The sequence below is a fragment of the Salmo salar genome, chromosome ssa16, assembly GCF_905237065.1.
Source record: "Salmo salar chromosome ssa16, Ssal_v3.1, whole genome shotgun sequence".
Lineage (NCBI taxonomy): Eukaryota > Metazoa > Chordata > Actinopteri > Salmoniformes > Salmonidae > Salmo > Salmo salar.
The window spans coordinates 78,111,719-78,130,949 of NC_059457.1; the positions used below are offsets into that span (position 1 = coordinate 78,111,719).

General features: G+C 39.0%; 2 long non-coding RNA genes across 4 annotated transcripts; both read left to right on the forward strand.

The window, feature by feature from the left end:
- Positions 1-5,785: 5,785 nt before the first annotated feature.
- LOC106574728 (uncharacterized) lies at positions 5,786-9,470 on the forward strand. 3 transcript variants are annotated; one of them, XR_006759843.1, is made up of 6 exons: positions 5,786-5,956; positions 6,324-6,349; positions 6,532-6,576; positions 6,738-6,845; positions 7,250-7,341; positions 7,451-9,470. It is a non-coding gene; the product is annotated as an uncharacterized lncRNA (long non-coding RNA). The 3 variants fall into 3 exon arrangements; XR_006759842.1 differs by having other exon boundaries at positions 5,786-6,349; XR_006759841.1 differs by having other exon boundaries at positions 5,787-6,576.
- A 4,573-nt stretch (positions 9,471-14,043) lies between these two features.
- On the forward strand, positions 14,044-17,031 carry LOC106574691 (uncharacterized). Its single transcript, XR_001321572.2, has 4 exons — positions 14,044-14,329; positions 15,495-15,538; positions 15,651-15,971; positions 16,094-17,031. It is a non-coding gene; the product is annotated as an uncharacterized lncRNA (long non-coding RNA).
- The last annotated feature ends 2,200 nt before the right edge of the window (positions 17,032-19,231 follow it).

Below are 19,231 nucleotides of genomic sequence, written 5' to 3' on the forward strand. Positions count from 1 at the left end.
GAGAATCCATTACAGAGTAGCAAGATGACGAGACGTGGAACTGGAGACAGGGACCAGAGTCAGAGCGGGAGAAACTGTAGCGGAGAGGAAAACAGAGTCAGGCAAGGAAAACAGGCACAACATGATCTAACAGTAACAAATGGCTAGAAGCGTAGACTGACTGAGCAGAGATTACAAGCTGGCAGCGCTGAGTATTTGTAGAGGTCTTGATTATGGAACAGGTTGCAGCTGGTGGGAATCTGCCCTAACTACAGCACACCTGTCTCCGACAAGACAAGACAAGACAAGACCAGACCAGACAGACCAATAGAGGGTGTGGCAGGAGCAGATGTAACACATTGTGTCACGTCCTGGCCAGTATAAGGTTAATTGTTTTTGTAGTTTGGTCAGGACGTGGCAGAGGGTATTTGTTTTATGTGGTTCGGGGTGGTGTGTTTGTGTAAAGGGTGTTTGATTTAGTATTTCCGGGTTTTTGGTTGATGGTCTATGTGTTTGTATTCTATGGTTAGTCTGGTGTGTGTGTTTCTATGTTTGGTTAATTGGGGTTGGGACTCTCAGTTGAAGGCAGGTGTTGTCTATCTGCCTTTGATTGAGAGTCCCATATATTAGGGTGTGTTTGTGTGTGTGATTTGTGGGTGATTGTTCTGAGTTTAGCCTTGTGCCTTACCAGACTGTCTGTATTTCGTTCGGTGACTTGTTTTGTTATTTTGTACGTTCATTTTGGAAGTTAATAAATCTCAAGATGAGCATACACATACCTGCTGCGTTTTGGTCCTCCATTACCGATGACAAGTGTGACACATTGGCTGTGCAGTAAATCTATTTTGTTTTCCCCAGAGGTTTATGCTGACTATCTAAACCAGCCCTCCAACTGCAGGTCATCATTGGAGAACTGTCTTCTGTCCATTTACAGTGTTCTGAATGTTATTCTGATCGTTATGATCCTGGTTGAGTGAATAAAAAAATAGATAAATAATGTGAACGTTTTAAATAGTTTAATGTTGTATGCTGAGAATGTAGATGTTGCTTGTGTAAAATTGATATAGACTTTTCCTATGATGTTGGTTTATATTTCAGTACATATCGTGACCTTGGCATGTCAGAACAGAAACTGTCGTTCAAAACTAAGACCACCTCAAGATGCAGACCAGAGGTAAGAGACTTGTTGTAGACCACCTGAACAGTTGCAGCATTCTTCCTCACAAATTGATTAGACTTAACAGTATCAAATACTGAAAAGCATACAACATATCACGACATGTAGGTGTTTTATCATAAAATCAGTGACACAGATCCCAGCACCACCAGGAGGATTACATCCTGAACTTATATCAAGAATTACTATTGCAGTATAATGCATGGTTCCACATGTGCAAGCTAACAACTCCAGCTCGTCCTAGTGTGTTTTTGTATACATGAATGGTCAATCCATTAGTGTAACTATCTTCTAGTAAAATTTAATGATTACTGTAATCAGCTGCTTAACTTCCTTTTTGTTCTAAAGCTCTGTCACTTCTGTGGAAATGGTAATTGAAATTGCAGTGAAGATCACAGGAACAAAAGAAATGTATGACTCATGACCCACTCAGCAGGAGTTGTGAGAAAGATCTTGCACAGTGGAAAGTAACACATTTCACCACAACACAAATAGCTAATGTAAATGGTCACAGGCTGTGGTTTTACAATGGTATTTTTGCCGGTGATGCTTGTGCAAGAATTTGTCTGTTGCAATACAGTTTTGTAATGAGCACCTTCACAGGGGTTGTTACCCTACCTTAACAAAGTTATCTTAAACAGTAACAATGAAAAAATATACTTTGAGATAAGGTATAGCCTACACATGTCCAGTAAATAATGTATAATGATTTAGCCATAGCTTCTGGACCAATGATGCAATATTCCTAAAACTCTTCAGATGGTCTGTCCTTGATGACACTTCATTTTCCTGGTTGTGGCAGAGCAAGGTGTGTGTGTGTGTGTGTGTTATGACAGGGTACAGGTGTTAGTTAAGGCAGGTTCCAGGGCCTGGTGCTATGGGGTCTACATATCAGGGAAATGGCTCCGTCTACAGAGACTCTACTGGGCTTCCAAATACCCCCTGTGACATCATCCTCTCAGGCTGGTTAGGTGTGATGCAACCAAACAAACTGCAGTCAGGGATTTGAGGTGAGGCAGTGTACACAAACATCTCAGCAAAGTCTCTATAACATCTCAAGGATCACATCAATATAATATAACGGTAATATCATCTGTATAATGTAACCTGCACTTTTTAGTCTTTGTGTCGTCATGATTTTCAGTGATACACACAGTCCTACACAGTTTGACCGGCTACATTTTAACTGGTTGAACAGCACCATCTGCTGAAAATAGTAAGCACTGCATGTGTTCACACAATGCATCCTGGCAACCCAACAAAATAACCCAACAGAAACTAGACAAAAAGCAAAAGCCCTAGCACAGAAAAGAGGTGGACACGTTATGCTCCCAAGGGAGTCAAGAGGTATATCAAGTAAATTATCTAGGAGAGATTATTGACATTCTTAATCCAGCAGCACATTTTCTTTCAACACTGTACAAATAAACTCTGGTCCTGTGCGTTGCGTCACGTCACTTGCTGATCCTGTTCATGGCATGCTGACCACTCCACTCGTTGCAAAATAAATGTACATGTTATTCAACCATTGCATCCAAACTGCTTGTGCGTGTCTGCATAGCCAGGTGCTAAAATATAACTTGGTTCTATTTGTGACCCGTGATGCACTGCAAGTCCCGCCTCTCCCATCTCCTCATTGGTTTTAAGGAGCATATAACCACGTGGGTGATTGAAAGACAAACTGCGGTCAACACTCCAGTCCAATTGGTTGTGGTACTGCACCTTAAAGTTGGTTGCCAACCGCCATATAAAGACGAAGAAGCCCGAAGGAGGAGAGATTACTAGAAACAAATTGGGTTTACCCTTATATCTGTGGATTAATTGTCGGAGTAGAGGACCTTGTGCATTTCAGGTAAAATAACAACCCAATGTTTATATCCCAGGACAGATTAGCTAGCAACAGAAAGCTACCTAGCTAAATTTCCATGAATTTTTAATGCTTTTCGACCTGTCCCCAAATTAATATAATTGGTTCAGAGTTTATTTTGATATTTCAACCTGTGTTTCCTGATCGCGTCTGGTGTGGATGGACAAAATCAACATTCTCGCCCGGTCTAGTCAGCAAGTAAAAATGGCACTTCAACACTATAGACCAGAGCTATGTACAACTAATCTCAATACATACCTCTCCTATACGTACCTCTTTTTCCCAGTTCTGGAGATGTGTCCATTCAGAGAGAATGGACACATTATTTTTTCCTTATGGCCTTATAGAGTTGGTCGAGTGTGGTCTTAGTGCCAGCATCGGTCTGTGGTGGTAAATAAACTCTCTTGGTAGATAGTGTGGTCTACAGCTTATCATAAGGTACTCTACCTCAGGCGAGCAATACCTCGAGACTTCTTTAATATTAGACATTGTGGACCAGCTGTTATTGACAAAAAGACACACACCCCCACTCCTCGTCTTACCAGACGTAGCTTCTCTGTTCTGTCGGTGCATTGAAAATCCCTCCAGCTCTATATTTTCCTTGTCGTCGTTCAGCCACGACTCAGTGAAACATAAGATATTACAGTTCTTAATGTCCCGTTGGTAGGATTATCATAATCGTAGGTCATCAATTTTATTTTCCAATGAGTGCATGTTAGCAAGTATAATTGATGGCAGTGAGAGCTCGCCTACGGATTCTCAGAAGGCAACCCAGTCTGCGTCCTCTTTTCCTCCGTCTTCTCTTCACACAAATGACGGGGATCTGGGCCTGTTCCCAGGAGAGCAGTATATCTTTCTCGTCGGACTCATTGAAGGAAAAAGCTTCTTCAATTCGTGGTGAGTAATCCCAGTTCCGATGTCCTGTCACGTCCTGACCATAGTAAGTTGTTATTTATGGTAGAGTAGGTCAGGGCGTGACAGGGGGGTTTTCTAGTTTAGTTTTTCTATGTTATGTTCTAGTTTTGTATTTCTATGTTGGGTTGTTCTAGTTTTTGTATTTCTATGTTAGGCTTTGTTTGAGGTGATCTCCAATTAGAGGCAGCTGGTCATCGTTGTCTCTAATTGGAGGTCAAGTTTAAGTTGGTGTTTGTCCCACCTGGGTTTGTGGGAGATTGTTTTTTGAGTGGTGTATGTTTCAACGCTGCGTCATGGTTTGTTGTTTTGTTCTTTAGTTTATGTATTGCATAGTTTCATAGTGTAAATAAAATGTGGAACGACACACATGCTGCACTTTGGTCCGCTCCTCCTTCCTACGACAACTGTGACATGTCCAGAAGTTATTTTCGGTCATAAGAGACGGTAGCAGCAACATTATGTACAAAATAAGTAAAAAGCTAAGTTACAAACAATGCAAAAAAACTAACAAAAAAGCACAATTGGTTATGGGCATGTAAAACGTCAGCCATCCTCTTCAGCGCCATCTTAATACCCATTCAATGTAATCAGTAAACCTTCCCGTCACATTGTATCATATGCTTTTTAAATGTCAAAATATACTATTGACATCACTTCCTTGCCAAAGCTTTGGTCACCTCACTACTAACTGAAACCAATGTATCAAGGGTTGTCCTTCCTTTTCTGAATCCACTCTGGTATGGACTTAATAGACCCTTATATTCCAGACAATACATTAATCTACCTACAATTAACTTTTCCTTTCGTTTACAGAGATTTCATGTAAGTGCAATAGGTCGAAAGCTAGCAGGACTTGACGGATCTTTAGCAGGCTTCACAAAAGGCAACACCACAGCACTTTTCCATCATGGCAGCGCTCCTGTCCTCCATATTTTGTTAAATAAACTCTATCTTTCCCAAAACTTCTGCAGGCAGATGTTTAAACATAATGTAGCATAATCAATTCTCACCTGGAGCAGGACAACACACCCCATCCAAAGCCCTCGTTATTTCAGACATGGTGAATTCAGCATCCAGTGACTTTCCAGAATCACACATACATTATTACCAAAGATTTGTTTTTAACTAACCGGTACTAGGGTATATATCTTCATGCATTCTTAGCTTTTCTTCCTTATGTCATTCATTACCTAGGGTTTGTCTAGAAGGGATACAGCTTTGTCAAAAGTGACTTTTTGCAGCAAGTTTAGGAGAACTTATGCAGCAGGTTAGGATAATTAGCATAGCAGGTTAGGAGAAGTAGGTTAAGGTTAGGAAATGGGTTAGGGTTAGCTAAAATAAACAAACTTTATATAAATAAATACATTTTTACATATGGATGCAGTCTAGTCTGAAGGCATTTCAAGTAAAGTAACAATTCCTTAGGCAGATTAAAAACTAGGCCTATCAATTCCTTAAACAGATTAAAAACTAGGCCTATCAGTTCCTTAGGCAGATTAAAAACTAGGCCTATGTAAAATGCGCAATGGGGAGGAACATCACATCTGTTGCAACATGTCCTTTAGGTTGACTCTACCCCTTTGGAATGCACCCACCTGTCAGTGCCAATATGGGCCATTCACATCACTATTATGATTGGTTGTCAACAAGATGCAGCTTTACTTACTAAAATATTGAAGTATTTCCAGATCAGTTATTAATATTGTACTAGAAAATGACAGACGTTTTTTTGAGAACTTGAGATTGAACATGTGCTCCACAGTAAAAACGTAGTTATTTCAGTCAGCCTTACAATTAGAAACAATTTTACTTTGACACCACAGTGTTATTAAAGGAAACATTTTCACTTCCTTAATGCTCTTTATTAGAGTGTTTATTTTAGCTTTTTGTAAACTATGGTTTGATCATGTGGTTGCACTGTGTGTTCAGTCAGATGTCTGTTAGAAGGAGGAAGTCAGTTCAGTCTCAAAGATTTATCACAGCTCTGAGGATGTCGAGGATTGTTTCCTGTCTGTTCTGTAAGACCTTTTCTTATTCTTATCTTATTTATTGGATTCTTCTTCTTTTCTTCTTAGGTGTTTTAGAACTCTGTATTGGAACTGAGGCTTTGACAGAGACACTGGTAGAACTTGGACACAATGCAACCCTGAACTGTTCTCTAAATGTAACTGATGTACATTGGTACATTCAGCACCACCCACAGCCTCCACTGGTCCTACTCCGCTCTTTCATTAGTAGTAGTCCTATTGCTTTTTATTACAATAATACTTTTAGACAGAAATATTCATTAGAAACAGGAAATAGATTGTTAATACAGAATGTAACAGTAGATGATTGTGGAGTGTACTACTGTACAAAGAAAGAAAAGGAATTTGTCCTTTTCAGTAACGGCACCAGACTCATGACAACCGGTAAGTGAACATTTCATTCAATGATCAACATGCTATATTTTGTTTAAAAGATACTTTTGAAAAGTGTTTTTGTTTACGTTTAACACAGCTAGGTGCAAAACCACTACAGAAATGTTACATCCACTTTGAGTAACATAACCTAAAGTGAATGTTGGCTATACATGTTTTCCTTAACCCTGCAGGTCTTGAATCAATCAATGAAACAACAAACACAAGTTTGAAGCTCCGTAAGTGATTATGTGTTTGTAATTTTTCAACTGATTTAATAGTGACTTTAATAATCTGGAAAGTATTTTAATGATTTTAAACACATTGTGTTTATTTAGGCTATCACAGTTTGTTGAAATAAAATGCAGAAATGTTAAATAAATACATTTGCCAATTTCAGTTGATCCTAAAGCTTCAGAGCAACCCAGAGACTTCAACACAACATGGCTAAAGGGTCTTCTCATTGGATCCGGGGTCTTAAATGCAGTGCTCATTTTATTGCTGTCAGGTGTGTTTCTACACTCTTAAAATACGTTTTTTAGTAACCTAGTAACATCTGGGTGGTACTGTGAGGCTCAGTTGGTAGAACATGGCACTTGCACTGCCAGGGTTGTGGGTTTGATTCCCCGTGCCACCAATATGTAAACTGTATGCACGCATAACTGTAAGTTACTTTGGATAAAAGCTTCTGCTAAATGGCATATTGTTATAATATTTTTTATCTTACTAAAACTTTTCTTTAGACTGGATACCAGGCAAACCTTCTCTGCCTTTACATGCAATGTTAGGTCTTTCTGTTGCTGTAGTTCTGTCTGCGTGCAGGCCCAAAACCCAATGCAATACGTAAGATGTTACTCAGTGTTGTGTGATCATAATAGTCTATACTAATTCCATCTGAATGGGTCATCTTAGCCATTTCAGTGCTGTGGAAGAGAGCTGCTTGCCAGAAGAACCATGACTCTCCTCCAACCCCTGAACCACCTGAAAGGGCAGACAGGCCAGAGGTCAGTATCTGTAGTGGGAATATGGATATATATATATACAGTATATGAATATTATATCATACTTATCTTTATGAGGGATGTTTTCACTCATATCCACACTGTTTTTCAGTATGAAGTGATACAGCTGGTTCAGACACCAAGAGGACCAAGGCCCGACCGCATAGCCCCAACCATTTACTCCAGAGTCCAGTTTCCAAATCCTGAACTCACAACTACTGCTTAATAAGGTGCCACATCTGTATCTACCCTTCCTCTTCAATCTGTTTTAACATACCTTGGCTATTGTGATAATAGATATGACTGGTGGATAATGTGAACCACAATATGACTTTGGTAGATCATGTGAATCCACTCTGAATGTTCATATATTTGTATTCTATGTATAACGCTGCTCTTCGTCACTATCGTCTATATACCAGTTAGCAATATATTTTAAGGAAATTGTTACTTTGTGTCTTGATTCATGTTTTTTATTGTTCATTGCTGGAAATAAGTTCATTTGTGCCAGTCTTGAAAGTTCTTTTTTTGTGAAGCAGCTAGGAAGAGTTTTGTGTATTTCTGAGTAGAAGGTAGTGGTTTGTATATTTTAGTTGTTTAAGTTCAGACCACTGTAAGAAAGGTAATGTCAGTGTATTGCACATTATTTCAGTGTTCACTCTTCATGGAAAATAAAACATAAAATCTCTATTTGGAATCAACCATCTCTTATCTGAGGTACTCTACCTACATTGCCTTCAAAGTAAGAGTGTGCACAAAACAAAGCATTTATAAACAGCATGTTGTAATGGCAGTGGTACCAGTCACCTGTCACTAAATGGTCATCAAGGTCACAAGGTGTCTTAAAGTTAGAATCCTTAATTGAAACAGTAACAAAGTGGACACCCCGCCTCAATTTTCCTAATAAGCTGAGGGATGAGCCTGGAGAATGTAACCACTCACATTCGTAGACAGAACTATTGTCAGTTCATCCAACATTATAGTTTTAACCATGCTTTGAGGCTACACAGTATTTGTTTATATTTTGAGTTCTGATGGGGTAGGAAAGTTGAACAAGCTCATGAGGAATTTGTAAGTTATATTCCTCAATCATCAATGGGTATGTCATTACCGGTCATTTATAATAAATGTCCCAAAATGGATGTGGCAATAAAGGATTGTAGCTTTAATACCAGGTAGAGGTTCTTTTTCAACAGAATTTCCTGCTCTGTATATTTTTAGATTTGACCTTCTGCATAATGAGAATGTGGTCGTTAGATGAGAGACGAATTGACACTCACCGCTTCCTCTTCGCACTTTGCACAGACTTGCTCTTCATGTGGAAACTTTTAAGCAAGTTAACAATGACCTTCCACATCGTTATGTTTGTGTTTTTAGTTTTATCTTAACTTGACTACTTAAGTTAGGTGTTCCACTAGTAATGTAAGCTGAAAGCTAACTGACCATAAAGACATGCCTATATGAAGGGGGGGAGGGTAAATCAAATAAATTGCTATTCAATTCGGGACTTGAATTGAAATTCAGTTATTGGATTTAACAACTGTCAAAGGAAATAATGTGTCCCTGCAATGAGTAAGTCTATAGGAAAAGTGGGCATGACTATGATTGGTCTGACCTCTGGAATGTCACAGTAGATGATTGTGGAGGTTTCTACTGTTCACAGAAAGAAGACAAGGGTCTACTATTCAGCAATGGCACCAGACTCATTACCAATATAATTCATCAACATATACATCTTTATATATATCACATTTTGAGGATTTATCCTCACAACATATGTTGAATGTGGGATTCAGACCAATTTCCCACCAATGTGGGATCCAGACCAATTTCCCACCAATGTGGGATTCAGACCAATTTCCCACCAATGTGGGATGCAGACCAATTTTAACTTCCTCTGTTTATTACTGTCTTCCTTATTCTGTTACAAATGTATGATGTCTTGTAAATGTAAAGATGGTTTAGAATAACTCAGGACATATAACATTGGCTGTGCAGTAAATCTGTTATGTTTTCCCCAGAGGTTTATGCTGACTATCTAAACCAGCGCTCCAACGGCAGGTCATCATGGGAGAACTGTCTTCTGTCCATTTACAGTGTTCTGAATGTTATTCTGATCGTTATAACCCTGGTTGAGTGAATAAAAATACTTGATAATATCAAAATGTAAACGTTTTAAGTAGTTTAACATTTGAATGTTGTATGCTGAGAATGTAGATGTTGCTTGTGTAAAATTGATATAGACTTTTCCTATGATGTTGGTTTATATTTCAGTACATATCGTGACCTTGTCATGTCAGAACAGAAACTGTCTCTAAAAACTAAGACCACCTCAAGATGCAGACCAGAGGTAAGAGACTTGTTGTACACCACCTGAACAGTTGCAGCATTCTCACGGACCAAATGACTTAACAGTATCAAATACTGAAAAGCATACAACATGTCATGACGTGACTTTCACTGTAGGTATGGTCTTTTTTTATTAAATGAATGACAGATCACAGCACCACCAAGAGGATTACATCCTGAAATGGAATCAATAATTACATATTGCAAAATAGTGCATGGTTCCACAAGTGCAAGCTAACACCACCAGCTAGTCCTAGTGCGTTATTATATACAGTTGAAGTCGGAAGTTTACATACACCTTAGCCAAATACATTTAAACTCAGTTTTTCACAATTCCTTACATTTAATCCTAGTAAAAATTCCCTGTCTTAGGTCAGTTAGGATCAGCACTTTATTTTAAGAATGTGAAATGTCAGAATAATAGTTGAGAGAATTATTTATTTCAGCTTTTATTTCTATCATCATATTCCCAGTGGGTCAGAAGTTTACATACACTCAATTAGTATTTGGTAGCATTGCCTTTAAATTGTTTAACTTGGGTCAAACGTGTCGGGTAGCCTTCCACAAGCTTCCCACAATAAGTTGGGTGAATTTTGGCTCATTCCTCCTGACAGAGCTGGTGTAACTGAGTCAGATTTGTAGGCCTCCTTGCTCGCACACGCTTTTTCAGTTCTAACCACACATTTTCTATAAGATTGAGGTCAGGGCTTTGTGATGGCCACTCCAATACCTTGACTTTGTTGTCCTTAAGCCGTTTTGACACAACTTTGGAAGTATGCTTGGGGTCATTGTCCATTTGGAAGACCCATTTGCGACCAAGCTTTAACTTCCTGACTGATGTCTTGAGATGTTGCTTCAATATATCCACATCATTTTCCTCCCTCATGATGCCATCTATTTTGTGAAGTGCACCAGTCCCTCCTGCAGCAAAGCACCCCCACAACATGATGCTGCCACCCTGTGCTTCACGGTTGGGATGGTGTTCTTTGGCTTGCAAGCCTCCCCCTTTATCCTCCAAACATAATGATGGTCATTATGGCCAAACAGTTCTCTTTTTGTTTCATCAGACCAGAGGACATTTCTCCAAAAAGTACGGCCTTTGTCCCCATGTGCAGTTGCAAACTGTAGTCTGGCTTTTTTATGGCGGTTTTGGAGCAGTGGCTTCTTCATTGCTGAGCGACCTTTCAGGTTATGTCGATATAGGACTCGTTTTACTGTGGATATAGATACTTTTGTACCTGTTTCCTCCAGCATCTTCACAAGGTCCTTTGCTGTTGTTCTGGGATTGATTTGCACTTTTCCCACCAAAGCAAGTTCATCTCTAGGAGACAGAATGCGTCTCCTTCCTGAGCGGTATGACAGCTGCATGGTCCCATGTTGTTTATACTTGCGTACTATTGTTTGTACAGATGAACGTGTTACCTTCATGCGTTTGGAAATTGCTCCCAAGGATGAACCAGACTTGTGGAGGTCTACAATTTTTTTTCTGAGGTCTTGGCTGATTTCTTTTGATTTTCCCATGATGTCAAGCAAAGAGGCACTGAGTTTGAAGGTAGGCCTTGAAATACATCCACGGGTACACCTCCAATTGACTCAAATTATGTCAATTAGCCTATCAGAAGCTTCTAAAGCCAAGTCATCATTTTCTGGAATTTTCCAAGCTGTTTAAAGGCAGAGTCAACTTAGTGTAGCTTCTGGACCAATGATACAATAATCACAAAACTCTTCAGAGTGTCTGTCTTTGACAACACTTAATTTTCCTGGATGTGGCAGAGCAAGGTGTGTGTGTGTGTGTGTTATGACAGGGTACAGGTGTTAGTTAAGGCAGGTTCCAGGGCCTGGTGCTATGGGGTCTACATATCAGGGAAATGGCTCCGTCTACAGAGACTCTACTGGGCTTCCAAATACCCCCTGTGACATCATCCTCTCAGGCTGGTTAGGTGTGATGCAACCAAACAAACTGCAGTCAGGGATTTGAGGTGAGGCAGTGTACACAAACATCTCAGCAAAGTCTCTATAACATCTCAAGGATCACATCAATATAATATAACGGTAATATCATCTGTATAATGTAACCTGCAATTCTTAGTCCTTATGTGTCATCATGATTTTCAGTGATACACACAGTCCAACACATTTTGACCGGTTACATTTTAACTGGTTAAACAGCACCATCTGCTGAAAATGGTAAGCACTGCAGGTGTTCCCACATTTTATCCTGGCAACCCAACAAATAACCAACAGAGACCAGGCAAGAGGCAAAAGCCCTAGCGCAGAAAAGAGGTGGACACGTTATGCTCCCAAGGGAGTCAAGCGGTATATCAAGTAAATTATCTAGGAGAGATATTTGACATTCATAATCCAGCAGCACATTGTCTTTGAGCACGTACAAATAAGATCTGGTCCAGTACATCACGTCAATGAACGCTATGGACCAGAGCCATGTACAGATAATCTCTATACATACCTCTGTTTCCCTGCTCTGGAGATGTGTCCATTCAGAGAGCCATCCTGTTCAGCTTGTCTAATAAATGACACACACTATTGTTTCAGCATAACTATTAACCCATAGGCTACAGTTTTTAACGTGTCTTGAGAATGATAAAGGTTTAAATTAGAGAAGAGTCTGGGGTTACGTCCCAAATGGCACCCAATTCCCCTTAGTGCCCTACTTTTGACCAGAGTCCTATGGGCTTTGGTCAAAGGAATTGCAGTGATTATAGGCAATAGTGTTCCATTTGGGACACACTTTTGGAGAGTGTGTGACAGACAATGTCCAACTCAAAAGGTTTCATTAGCATGATGATGGGACTTGTATAGTATTTTAGGTATAGTGTATACTTGCCAGCTATGCCTATGGGTAAACCACTTGAATTCAATCTTTATTTGACAGCACCACTTTTGATTTGAATGAAACCTTGTCTTAATCACTGGAAAAGATAAACGGTTGAGATTGAAATAAATGAAAAGCTTAGAAACCGGGCTGTCAAAATGTTCTATAATAAAACTTTTTTTTTAAATAAAAATGAAATATTTGAACCTTTAATGTAAATTAACTCTGATTCTTTTCATGTTCGCAATCACGCATGTTGTAGCTTAGACCGCATTTGACATCATCTGATGTTTTGGTGATGTGCCCGCCATCGGCTCTTGAATACAGGGTGGGTGTCATGTTTCGGCTGATAAATCTACTAAAATATAAATAAAATGGAACCACAAAGATGGTTGGAGGTCCACACATCAAAACGGTGACACGAATGGGAATATCTGTTGTTTTAAATTATACTGTCAAGCCTCCATAGGAAACCTATTGAAATCATAGAAATATAGATAATAGAATATACATTAGCATTTAAGTTGATATTCAATAGTGGATGGACCGGTGGTCATCTTTGTGATAGTAATTAGAAGAATCAATTCAATTTACATTTCAAAACAATTATGTTGTATTGTCACTACACTGGATAGGTGCAGTGAAATGTGTTGATTTACAGGTTCAGCCATAGTAGAACGGTGCTCCTTTGAGCAAGTTAGGGTTAAGTGCCTTGCTCAAGAACACATCTACAGATTTTTCAACTTGTCTGCTCAGGTATTCAAACCAGCGCCCTTTCTGCTGCAGGCCCAATGCTTTATCCGCTAGGCTACCTAACAACCAAATGAAATAGCACCCACCCGGTATTCAAGAGCATGTTTTCTCAACCGTGGCAGGCACAACACAACAAAAACTCAGATGATGTGGAATAGGATCTAAGGTAAAACATCTGCAAATATGTATATATCTTTGAACACGTTTTTAGATAATTGACGTTAAAGTTTAAGAGTGGTAGAGGAAGATGGTACAGGGTGAGGGATCCTGAGAGGATTCATATGAGTAGGTAGAGATCAACAGAGAATGATGGGAATAATATGTGCTTCAGTAAAGTGGGATCTTTAGCATTTAAAACCATGGTTGTTCATTGTACTGTAGAAATGGATTGAAAGTCACAGAAAATAGAGGTTGTGGTGGCAGCTGCAGGGGGTGTTGAGTGGTAGTGATATGTCCTCTAAGACCGTTGGTCTGGAGTAGGACTAGATAGGGTTAAATAGTACAATGGGTGGTGGATTTTTAGGACTAATAGGTGATAGGGCAATTCTCCTTTTCCCCAATGTTGTATTATTGTATCAAAGAATATAATGTAGGTAGGCCGTGAATGGCCTCACACACCAGTACAGTAGGTGACGGTGTAAGCAACTAAAAGTTGGATGCGATCCGCCAACGAAATCCAAAAGAAGAAGAAAAAGAACACATGACCCACTCCAGTGGTAACAGGAAATTGGAGAAAGCGTGTTCACGCCCAACCTGTTTGTGCTCTTGGTGCGAAAAACAGGTCTGGTATATTTATAGGCCTACAAGTGGCGTAGGCAAAGCCAATTAAGCCACAAAAACAGCTCTGGTGATATAAGTGGATAATGAATTGCAAACGTGTACACTGGACAACCAAAGAGAATACGTTCAATGTGACGTACGTTATGCGATTGCGCTGTGTAAGACTTCCGTATCCGACTATAGCCTAATTAAATAGCTATCACAATTAGTAACTGCTAGCTAGCTAAGCACCTATAACGTGTCATATACGTAAGGTTAAGAAGACATGGATAAAAGGTAGATGTATTTGTACGAGTGGTGTTGTGAACTAACGACGTAGGTAGCTAGCTAACGTTACCTACCAGTTAAACGTATGCTGTTGCTAGATAAGGCGTTGGCTACAAGACAAAGAGTTAGTTTTGTAGAAGTGGTAGATCTAGGCTAGCTAACAAATTATCAAAATCATTAGTCCTGCTTTTATTTTACATCTATGTAAATTAGCTATTTGAGCAAATAACAGTAAGTTAGCTAGCTTTGGCTAACTATGTTAACTGGCCACCTGAACTTATCTATAAGAACATAACTGTCGAATTCTAAATTGCCAGGAGCTAGCTAGCGGAAGTAGCCTAAACGTGGTCAATTATCTAGCTAGCTACTAGTTCATATGGCTGTGACAAGCCTGACCTTGGCCTGTTAGGCAGAGATGGATCCTGGCTAAGCAAACATTAATCATTAGCTAGCTTGCCAACCCAACCAAGGCACATGCGTTGAGTTGTCCCTCCCACGACCTTAGTCCACTCAACAAATGTAACTCGGTAGCCTAATGTTAAACATGTAGCAAGTAAACCTATCTAGGTAGTGAGGAATGTCCCTGCAATCTCAAATAAGGTGGATAGACCTGTACTACAGAGACCTCTTACCATTTGTTACCTACACTCACAGGTTAGCCTATAAAACACACTTAACTGCGTCTTTTGTTTTGGCTAGTTAATACATAGACTACATTTTTGCTTTACACATACTTTTACATATGGATGCAGTCTAGTCTGAAGGCATTTCAAGTACAGTAAAGTAACAGTTCCTTAGGCAGATTAAAAACTAGGCCTATCAGTTCCTTAGGCAGATTTAAAACTAGGCCTATCAGTTCCTTAGGTAGATTAAAAACTAGGCCTATCAGTTCCTTAGGCAGATTTAAAACTAGGCCTATCAGTTCCTTAGGCAGATTAAAAACTAGGCCTATGGAAAATGCGCAATGGGGAGGAACATCACATCTGTTGCAACATGTCCTTTAGGTTGACTCTACCCCTTTGGAATGCACCCACCTGTCAGTGCCAGTATGGGCCATTCACATCAGTATTATGATTGGTTGCTCAGCCTTTCTTTCATATTCTGCCAGGCCACTGTGTTTATAACCCTGCTAGTCTCGTTCCTAACCATAACATGCTCTATCACTACTCCACAGATGCTGGTTGCCGGTTTGTGTGATCTTGTTGATGGAACTCCAAGGTATTAATCAGTCATGCTTTATATTGTTTGTTCTTATTCTACATGTGCAATATGCCATATTGATGACAGTGTCAGATGGATTCATTGGAGGCTCATTTTCTCTGTTTTGTAGTCTCTTCACAGGAGAGAGTTGAAGGTTTTACAAGAGGGGAGGTTATTTTACCATGTAGGTACAATGCAATGCCTACTGAAGAGGTCACCATATTTTGGCGATATAAGGATGACCGTAATGTCTACAATATTGTCAGTGGAAAAGCAGACATGACAGACCAAGACCGTCAGTTCAGAAACAGAATCAGGATTTTCCCTGAGGAATGGGCAAACGGCGACTTCTCTCTCCTACTGACTGATCTCAAGGACTCTGATAGTGGGAGTTATTCATGTTTCATACCAACAAAGGACATTCATCATCAAGTGGAACTTTCTGTTCAAGGTTTGTATTACAACCAAGTGTAACAGCCTCTTATCTATACTTTTGGAATTTCCATTAACAGTTTTAAGAAGTTGGTGATACAGTATGATAACACTATGGAAATGTCCCTCTTTATTTTACAGAGAAACCAACTCCTGAGCCTAAAGTTGGTCCAAAGAGCAGCAGCGTGAGCATCAAAGGACAGAACCTCAGCCCCTTCCTGTTTCTCCTCCTCAGTCCAGCTCTCCATTTCCTTTGATGTACATCACAGAAATTGGTCATTGTACTGCTTATGAGACTGTTGACAAGTTCTGAGTGGTTAAACTGCTGAAATACTTATTTTTTTCTTTAATGTATGTAATAAGTGACTGCAAATATATATCGTGCTTGAACCACCTTCCTAGAGGTGAGTAAAAAAAGTTAGTGTTTACTGATAGGACAGCTGCAACACCTAAGGGGGATCCTAGTAAAATACCAAACATTTTAGCTTTGCTTTTGTGAACTATATTTAATGCACTTATAATACAGTATTTGTTGCTGATTAAATGCATGGTGTTTTTTAAAAACCAGGGCCATCTGTAAAATCAAATTTGAACTAGGATTGAAATAGGATTGAGTCAATGTGCCCCTCCTGTCAACAAGATGCAGCTTTACTTACTAAGATATTGAAGTATTTCCAGATCCGTTATTAATATTGTACTACCGAATGACATACGTTTTGTTGATATCTTGAGATTGAACATGTGCTCCACAGTAAAAGCTTATTAGTTCAGTCAACCTTTCAATTAGAAAGTATTTTACTTTGACACAGTGTTATTAAAGGAAACATATTCACTTCCTCAATGCTCTTTATTAAAGAGTGTTTATTTTAGCTTTTTGTAAACTATGGTTTGATCATGTGGTTGCACTGTGTGTTCAGTCAGATGTCTGTTAGAAGGAGGAAGTCAGTTCAGTCTCAAAGATTTATCACAGCTCTGAGGATGTTGAGGATTCTTGCCAGTCTGTTCTGTAATGTTCTGACCATTTATTTTTATGCTATTTATTTTACATTCATTTTACAATAAATGAAGTGGCTCATGGATTCTTCTGTTCTTTGGTGTCTTAAGACTGTGTGTTGGAACTGAGGCTTTGACAGAGACACTTGTAGAACTCGGACACAATGCAACCCTGAACTGTTCTCTAAATGTAACTGATGTACATTGGCACATTCAGCACCACCCACAACCTCCACTGGTCATACTCCGCTCTTTCTAAAAGTAATATTGTTGCTTTTTATTACAATAATACTTTTAGACAAATATTCATTAGGAAATGGATTGTTAATACAGAATATAACAGTAGATGATTGTGGAGTGTACTACTGTGTAAAGAAAGAAAACGATAGTCTCTTTTTCAGTAATGGCACCAGACTCATGACAACTGGTAAGGGCACATTTCATTCAATGATCAATATACTATATTTTTTCTACAAGATACATTTGAAAAGTGTTTTTGTTCATGTTTTACGCAGCAAGGTGCAAGACAGCTACAGAAATGTACCATAACTCAAAGTGGATGTAGGGTACACATATTTCCCATAAAACTGCAGGACTTGAATCCATCAATGAAACAACAAACCCAAGTTCGATGTTTCGTAAGTGATTATGTCTTTAATTTTCCAACTGATTTAACAGTAACTTTAATAGTCTGGGAAGTGTTTTAATTATTGTAAATATATTGTGCTTATATAGGCTATCAAATTTAGTGCTGAGGAGTATTTATGTCTGTAATAAAGCCCTTTGTGTGAAGAACTCATTCTGATTGACTGGGCCTGGCTCCCCTGTGGGTGGACCTGGCTCCCAAGTGGGTGGGCCTATGACCTCCAAGGCCTACCCATGGCTGCGCCCCTGCCCAGTCATGTGAAATCCATTGGTTAGGGCCTAGCTAATGTATTTAAATTGACTGATTTCCTTCAATGAACTGTAACTTGTTGCGTTTATATTTTTGTTCAGTATATAAAAGTAAAAAAATTGGATGTAGCAAGTAAGGATTCTAGCTTTAGTACCAGGGATATTTTGAAAAGGCCCTTTTCAATAGAATTTCCTGCTCTATTTTTTTTAATGTTTGACCTTCTGCATAGTGAGAAATGGTCACTAAGCAAGAGACGAATTGAAACTCACCACTTCCTCTTTGCACAGACTTGCGCTTCATGTGGAAGCTTTAAGCAAGTTAACTGTCTTGTTCGGGGGCAGAACGTCAGATATTTTCTTTGTCAGCTCGGGGATTCGAGTTGCTGGATCAACACTCTAACCACTAGGCTATCTGCCACCCCTTCTACTTTGAAGAATCTAAAATATATTTTGATTTGTTTAACACTTTTTGGATTACAACATGATCCCATATGTGTTATTTCGTAGTTTTGATGTATTTACTATTATTCTACAATCTAGAAAATAGTAAAAATAAATGTAAAAACCCTTGAATGAGTAGGCGTATCCAAACTTTTGACTGGTACTGATATATAAAATTCCGATTTTTTTAGGGGGTGCTGCAGCACCCTCAGCACCCCTACTTCCCTCACCTATGCTCTCTGGATAAGTATTTTTGAATGATTTTATTTAGACAGAAGTAATTAAATAATGTTGGAAAAACATCCATTTACTTTAGGGGAAACCAGCATCAGAACAGTGCACTCGCCAACTTTCCTTTCCAATTCGCAAGAGGCTGAAACCAGAGATCTGTATATAATGAGGATATGCTCAGTGGTGTAAAGTACTTAAGTAAAAATACTTTCAAGTACTACTTAAGTAGCTTTTGGGGGTATCTGTACTTTACTATTTATAATTTTGGCAACTTTTACTTTTACTTCACTACATTCCTAAAGGCAATAATGTACTTTTTACTCCATACAGTACTCGTTACATTTTGACAGGAAAATGGTCCAATTCACACACTTTTCAAGAGAACATCCCTAGTAATCGTTACTGCCTCTGATCTGGCGGACTCACTAAACACAAATGTTTTGTTTGTAAATTATGTCTGAGTGTTGGAGTGTGCCGCTGGCTATCCATCAATAAAAATAAAAACATTGTGCCGTCTAGTTTGCTTAATATAAGGAATTTGAAATGATTTATACTTTTACTTTTGATACTTAACTATATTTAAAACCAAATACTTTTAGACTTTTACTCAAGTAGTATTTTTTTCTGGGTGACTTTCACTTATATTTCAGTCATTTTCTATTAAGGTATCTTTACTTTTACTCAAGTATGACAATTGAGTACTTCTTCCAATATGGGATA